Genomic DNA, 8,484 nt, shown 5'->3' with positions numbered 1-8,484 from the left:
ATTTTCCGCATTAATTCTGCTATGATTTATTCCTCTCATGCAGTTTCTTTTTTCTGTTATATGTGAGTGTTTAGTGTTAAGCGAGTGCATAGTCTTTGATCTTTTCTTTTTTTTTCATAATTTCTAGGTTTTGCGGTGAGTTGTGTAAATAAATGGTATATTGATGTGTTTGTCGTTTGATCATGGAGGTGCATTGGCCCGATTGTTAGGACAGCGAACTACCGGTCGTAGGATCGCACTTCCGATTCCCAGACCGGGCATTGTGAGTGTTTATTGAGCGAAAACACCTAAACGACCTCGAGACTCCGGCAGTGGGGCGTGGCGAAATCTGCTGTACACTTTCACCACAACTTTCTCTCATTATTTCTTCCTGTTTCTGTTGTACCTGTATTTCAAGGGGAAAGCCTTATCACACTCTGTGTCACATTGAATATCCCCGAGAAATTCGTTAAGGGTACACGTGTCTTTAGAGTGCTCAGCCACATGTGCGTTAATTTCACGAGCAGGCTGTTCCTTCGATCGGAACATCTGGAACCCTCGTCATAATAACAGACGGAGCCTCACGATATTTATTCTGAATATATCTCATAAGTTCAGAATATGATCAGAATATTTGATACTTCCTCCCACATTTCTCCCTTTTGATATTTATGAGATATCTTTTTATATACTTCTAATTTGCAGTCACATATTCACGTGTCAAGTTTTCGCTTTTCAATCTAGTTTATTTCAATAAAGTGACTGTTTTCTCCTCGGACTGTTTATGTGCTTAATTGCATATTTGTTTCAAATTGTGTACAACTTAAATAATACTACCTGTGTTTACATACATTTTAAACATATTTTTTCATTGGGCATACCGAGTTTCCAATGCCTCTAAAAGACATGTCTCTTCAATTCCTTCATGAATTACTGATTTCACCGTTATTTATACTGTTCTTATTTTCAAGGTGCCAATTTCAAAAGTAGCCTTCGCGCATTTGTCATAAACATATTTCGCAATATCACATGTGTACACGTTTACAGAGAGAATAATATTAGACTAGATTATGAACTCTACATTCATCATATTCTTACAAAGAAATATCTGATCATGATTCCTTTGACCTTGTATCTACTTTATATCTTTTCGGAACGGTACTTAGCTATGAACGACACAATCATCAGTGATGGTGATTTCTCAAACCCTTTGAAAGTTGACGTCCCTATATAAATTTGTGAGAATGTATTATTCCGTCCTTGTGATTTATTATTCAATCTACCTTCCAATTCTCCGCGCAACTTTTCGTAAATCCTTTTTATTGCAGTCTATTCATACCTAAGTGTTTTCCATTTTTATTTTCTCCGATTATTTTTTCTTTCATTTCATTTGAGGTTACATAGGGACAGTCTCCAATGTAATTTCACTATTCTAATGAGGACATATATTACGGAAATATCTTCAGGAATACTTACGAAAGACTTCTTAGAAAAAGTTGCAATAATTCCCAGTACAAATACGTTTAATAAATGTCTGTATCACACAACTAATATACTGGGTTATCCGGAAAGTTGGTGCCAATTTTTAAAGGTAAGAAAAAAGGTCAGTAAATACTTGCCATTTTATTCTTAATGAATCAAATATGAACAATTTTTTTGCACAATGCGTCTCCATTTAACTTGAAAATACTCCCTTCCAAGAGTTGAGGTGGTTTCATGGCAAAGAACTCATCAAGGTACCTTTTTACGTTATCCAAGGAATTGAAAGTTTTGGCTTTAAGACTATTCTGCAGATACTTTAATAAGTGGAAATCCGAAGGAGCAATATCTGGTGAATATGGAGGGTGGGGTAACACATCCCATCCGAGCTGCAGCAATTTTTGTCTGGTTCCCAAACATCAATTGGCGAAAATAAACTTTCTTATCTTCTATTTTAAAGAGTTACAGAATTAACACAGGTTATAGGAACATAAACCTTCTTCTCCAAATAGATAGCGTAAACTGTGCTCGAAATGGAAGCGTTATCAAATCCTATTTTATGGACTCCACCATGTTCTAAAATAAGTCGAAATGTAAGCTACTATAAATCGGCACGAAATATCTGCACAACCCAATAAAAGAAACCTGGAAGGCGGCGAACTGGCGGAATTGTTAGCACGCCGAACAAAAAGATTACGGGTATTTCATCCGTTTTTACATTCTGATTTCAACTGTAACTGAGGTCGACTTTGCCGTCTATCTTTTCGGTATCGATAGCATAAGTTATCCTTTTATTCTCTCGGGGTCGATGTAATCAAATTATCTCTTCCCTTGAAATTTGAAACCATTATACAAGCAGAGTGAATTGTTCGACATTATGTTTCACAAAAGGGTTCTTTATAGTGAGATAAGCGACTAGTCACCTTCCAGAAAAATGTTACACTTAACGTAAAACAGAAACGTTGTTATCAGTATTACTATTACGATTGTTTTTATTGTTGCTGTCACTGTAGTTCATATATTATATCCTTTGTATCAGCTCCAAACAAAGGAACATATCACTTCCTTTGCAAGCCACTCCTTAGTATGTTCCTAATAGTGTGATCTGCACTATTAGTTCATATATTCTATCCTTTGTATCAGCTCCAAACAAAGGAACATATCACTTCCTTTGCAAGCCACTCCTTAGTATGTTCCTAATAGTGTGATCTGCACTATATGAGTATTCATGTTGCGTTTTGTACGTTTGGTGAACTTTTTCCATTTATTCCTTCATGAGTCCTAGATGAATGACCCGTGTTCATATTCTACATTCTGTTAATTTCAATCACAAAGTATGTTTACTTCGTTAGATTCCCCGAGAGTTTTGTGAAGTAATTTCTTTCACAAGATAATGCATGGCTGATAAATGGACAACGTTTGTACGCCTTATCGTTGACAATGATGTTAGGCTTGTAGAAGTTTATCCTTCAGTTAATGCAAACGTGTATGTTAGTAACCATGTTTTGCTGGTGTACATGCAATTCCTCACTTGTGATTGTATAACACCTGCATATTTCCACCACCGCCACCATCATCATCATATTAAAACGACAAATGAGAAGTGAACGGTGACCTACAACCCACGGCCATCAACCAAGCGAGTTTGTGAAAGAACTGCAGCATTTCATTGTTAGTTCAACAAGCAATTGATGTCCCAGCGTGAAGGAATGAGCTAGAGAATCAGTTGAGCATCGAAATAGTTTTTATTTTTAGATGTGCTATTTATTCCTGCTCCTTACATTATGATATCAAATTATAAGGAGATTAAACTTGCCATTCTTCGGGATCAGTGGAATAACGTACCTCTCTAATGCTGACTTCAAATACTATTAATTAATTTGTAGATTTTTTAAAATATACATCACTAATGAATCTCTTCTTTATGCTTGGACTCAGTTATTACTTTCAAAATTTATCATTTTTCTGTGTATGTCTGCTGTGTCAAACAAAGATGTCTTTTGAAAAAAAGAACGATTCTTCTTCTGTCTGCTCAGGACAGCAACTCATTTGAGATTTGACTCCGTAAATCATATGACAGCCAAGATTATCTTGTTAATGTTAGGTTTTATTGATTACAGTTCCATCTTAAGTTCAGCATAGTTGATTATTTTCCAAATTCTTTCAAGTCTTTGTGTTGGTCACTTGCATTGATAATATATAATAATCGTGCAATTGTAACAAATATTCAATATTAGATCGTTGATAGATTTGAAATTGCATTTCAGGAAACGCTTTCATTTCTCAGCAAAAGTTCTCATCTTCAAAACTATTTTTCTATATTACTCTTGTCTCGGCTTATGTCTGCTCGAACATACACCAAAAGTAGTTCGTCTTAGTTACCAGCAACTCATCAATAGTTTTGCTTCTGTAAAACGAAAGTGTTTCAAAAACACGTTCACATCACTTCACACGTCTGATTGTGTCACGTATGCCTCAAATATTATATATAAGTGATTGACTTTAGATTGTATGCATTTAGAGAGTGGGAAAACATACCTAGCAATACTGCTTCAGACATTTGACGGTCTCAGTTCTAATCCCTTTCAGGACAACAATGCTTTTCATCCTTTCCTTCTTCTTCCTGTACTTGTTGTTCTTGTTCTTCTTCTCCCCTTTTCCTACTCCTTCTTCTTCCTGTTCACCTTCTTTCTTTTCTCCTACTCCTTCCTCCCCTACCCCTCCTCCTCTTCTTGTTCTTGTTGTTGTTTTTCTTCTTCCCCTCCCCTCTCACATTCTCCTCTTTCTTCTTCTTGTTCTTTTTCTTCAACTTCTTCTCCTTCCCCTTTCTCCTCCTCCTCCTCTTTTTCTTCTTTTCTTCTCCTTCCTCTCCTCCTTCTTCCTCTTCTACTTCTTCCTCCACCTCTACTTCTTAGTAATAAAAGCATTACTACTACCACTACTACTACTACTACTACTATTATTATCATTATTATAATTATTATTATTATCATTATTATTATTATTGTTATTATTATTGGTAGTAGTAGTAGCAGTAGTAGTAGTAGTAGTAGTAGTAGTAGTAGTAGTAGTAGTAGAAACAGCAGTAGTGATATAAATATTATACTTAATAGAAATTGTTATTAGTTTCTAAATATACAGATGTGGTGTTGAAATGGTGTAGCGGCTGCTGCTTCTGCTCTGACAGTGACAACGAAAGACGACGACAGCGATGATGATGCTGATGTTGACGATGACGATGTTAACAAGGATGACGACTACGACGATTATGATGATGATGTCAACAACAAGTTTAATGATACATGAGATGTTAATTTATATGGCTATAACATTGGCTTGCTGATGACAATTACGATGCTCATGAGGATGATTAAGAAGCTTATAATCACGGTAATGGTGGTGATGCTTATGGGGCCGTAGACATTCGTGGTGATGACGAGGATAGTGATGACACGATGATAAGCATGATAGCGACAGTAAATTATTTTACATTTCAAATTCATGTGCTCTTATGAAATGCTGCATTGGTAGGTATATGTGTGTGTGAGCTTTATCAAGACACACATTTACACACACACATATATGCATACATATATATGTATATATATATATATATATATATATATATATATATATATATATATATATATATATATATATGCATATATATATATATATATGCATATATATACATGTATGTAAATATATGTATATGTATATATATATGCATACATATAAATATACACACATGCATAACTGTCTGCCTATATATGTCTCTCTCTCTATATATATATAACTATATATATAAATGCGTGTATGTATGTATGTATATATATATATGTATGGGTTTATGTGCACATGTGTTTGTATATGCATACATATAAATATATACACACGCTCATCTGTCTGCCTATATATGTTTATATATATATAAATGTATGTATGTATATATACATATATATGTGGGTTTATGTGCATATGTGTATGTATATGAGTATGTATATGCTTTTTTTATAGCTTTGTAACGATTCTTATCATTATTTTCAAAAGTGTTATCGTGTAATTTGAATTTAAATCTATGCTGTCATATGAAATAATGTTGTTCTCTATATTAAATCATTAAATGGATGAACAAATAAATAAATTATAATTTCCAGAACCAATTTCAACCACATGTCACGGTCTATAGCACTCTGTGGCTTCAAATTGCATTATAAAATAATTATTTATTACATTTTTCTTCCTGATATTTACATTTTTTGTTTTGCTTTCTTTTAATTTTGTGTTAATACACTCTGGATATGTTTCGAATATATTTGTTACTTTAATGTTTCATATTTTTAACTTATAATATATATGCATTTACTCAACTACAGACACACGCACACACACGACAAACAACACACATATAGAAGAGCATACATACATGCATTCAGACGTATAACTCTACCTATACATATAAATACATACATACATACATATATATATATATATATTTATCTATCTATCTATGTATATATTTATATAGGGATGTATGTAATTATGTATAGCCACAGACTAAGACACTCACGTGAATGTGTGCTTGCGTATGTATGTTTATTAGACACAAAAACGCCTATATCATATACACATATGCGTTGGCATGGGCGCCTGTGAAGATATTATTGTTGTAGTAAGTAGTAGTTGCGTTAATAGCACATTATTCAGATTGTCATAGGAGTGCAAACTGAACTTTTATTTATTTATTTATTCTTTTGTAATGGGTGGGATAATTTTCGCTATGTCTGACTTGTTACGCAATTTATTATTAGCAAATGTTACTGTGTTTGGACGACGAAAGCTACATGCTGCAAATTACTCTTGATGCCTGATGTGAGATACTCGATAACACAATTAACAGATGAAACCCCAATGTTACCATATTTCATTTTCTCAATAGATATTTGCCTATTATTCAGTTGCGTCATAGCTGCTGAGATTTCCCCTTGAATAATTATTCCCTATATCTCAGGAAAATCGCTCTTCTGTTGCATATGCTTGTCTCTATAGGCACACGGCGTCACATTTTGGGGAGAGACCGTGTCAGCCGATTATATCGACTAGATTCCACAACTGCTATGTAGTCTATGGAAAGCAAAAGTTTACCTCGACCGAATTTGAGTTCAGAACTTAAAGCCAGAAGAAAAACAGTGGCGCATTTTGTCCGGCATGCTGACGTGGTGGAGCTCTGTTTTAAAGAACTGTTCTGAAGTGTCTATAATGACATCATGTTGATTTTTTGTTATTCGCTTCCATCTCCTTATATATAATTATATACAAACAGACTTACAATCGCGAGGTTGTGAGATCAAATCCCCAACCGAGATGCGTGTTGTGTTCTTGAGCAAGACACTTTATTTCACGTTTCTCCAGTTCAATCAGCTGTTGAAATGAGGTGCGACGTCACAGGTGCCAAGGTATATCGGCCTTTTCCTTAGATCACACTGGTGGCGTGGACAGGGGAGGCCGGTATGCATAGACGAATGCTGGTCTTCCATAAACAACCTTGCCCCGGTTGTGCCTGGGAGGGTAACTTCCTTGGTGCAATCGCACGGTCAGTGATGACCGAAGGGCGTCTCAGATCAGAATACCTCCCGGGTTTGATGATGTATTAGATTACATCACGGATAGTTATATAATTAAGTTACAGAAATTCTCTGGTTCAACGGTTATTTTACGAGTTTAGTTGTCATGTCATAAATTCGCCATGTAATATATATATATATATATATATATATATATATATCGTCACAACGATAGAGAATGTGTAATCTGGTACGTCGTCAAAATTTCTTTCTTTTATGTTACAATGTCAGGCAGAATGTTTCTATTCCCAGTTGCGTATACAATTACAAATTCTCCGTACAGTAGAAACCCGTGTATATATGTATATATACATGCATATATGGGTACGGATATAGAAAAAAAAACGTTAAACACAATGAGAAACGAAAATACACATACACACACAATGAGAAACGAAAATACACACACACACACATATACACCATTTTTCTTACCTTTTACTTGTTTCAGTCATTTGACTGCCATGCTGGGTCACCGTCTTGAAAGACTTCAGTCAAATAGATGGACCTCATATATGTGTGTATGTGTGTGTGTGTGTGCGTGTGTGTGTGACCATATAAGATACGTGGACTTACGAATAATTAAAGTTAATTATAAATGTATATTGAGAGCAGTTTTAGAAGTATAGTAACTATTTGCTCCTGATAGCTGTGAACGTGATGGATGAAGTTTAATATTGTTTTCCATGGGAAAGATGGGTGTTGTGCGTTTTCAAACCTCTTCCTACAATGGAAATCTTATTAATGTAGCCGCGTTAGTAGACCTGTTTGTAGTGGTGATAAATGATAGGAATACAGGCTTTAGATTTTGAATGTATTGTGAATTACATCTATCACCCATTATATGTCAACTATTTCAGTGTTTTCAGACATTAACGATTTATTTGATGGCGGAGTAAAATGTCATTTATAAGATGTATGTACCATCTTTTTCTTGTTGCGAAGAAACCTATTATATAGAAAATATAACACACATTTTCTTACTAGCATATTGTATAATTCATATAATCAATTATCTTATGTCTACCAGAAACATTTAAAAACCCATCATACATTTGGATATTTAATGCAACGAGAAACTCCATTAAATTATGAGTTGATTTATCAATTCCAATGGCAAGTTTAGAAAGTAAGCGCTTTAAAGTTACATATAAGTAAATTTATATATAATTAATATATAAAAGTCAGCTGAATGTAAAGAAACATGAATATAACAAAAGATGATACCAGCTTGGATGGATATATGTTGGGATCTTGCAACATTTGGTAAGACAAGTTATTGTTGGCGAGTATCAGATCTTGCCACGGAGTGTCTAGTTGAATTGCTCAATATCATTACTTGTAGATGGTTTTAAACGTAAAACGGCAGATATAGAGTTACAGATATTCTTGCATAGCTTTG

The sequence above is a fragment of the Octopus sinensis genome, linkage group LG2, assembly GCF_006345805.1.
Source record: "Octopus sinensis linkage group LG2, ASM634580v1, whole genome shotgun sequence".
NCBI classification, from domain to species: Eukaryota; Metazoa; Mollusca; class Cephalopoda; order Octopoda; family Octopodidae; genus Octopus; species Octopus sinensis.
The sequence above is the reverse complement of the archived record's forward strand: the minus strand, read 5'-3'. Positions refer to the sequence as shown.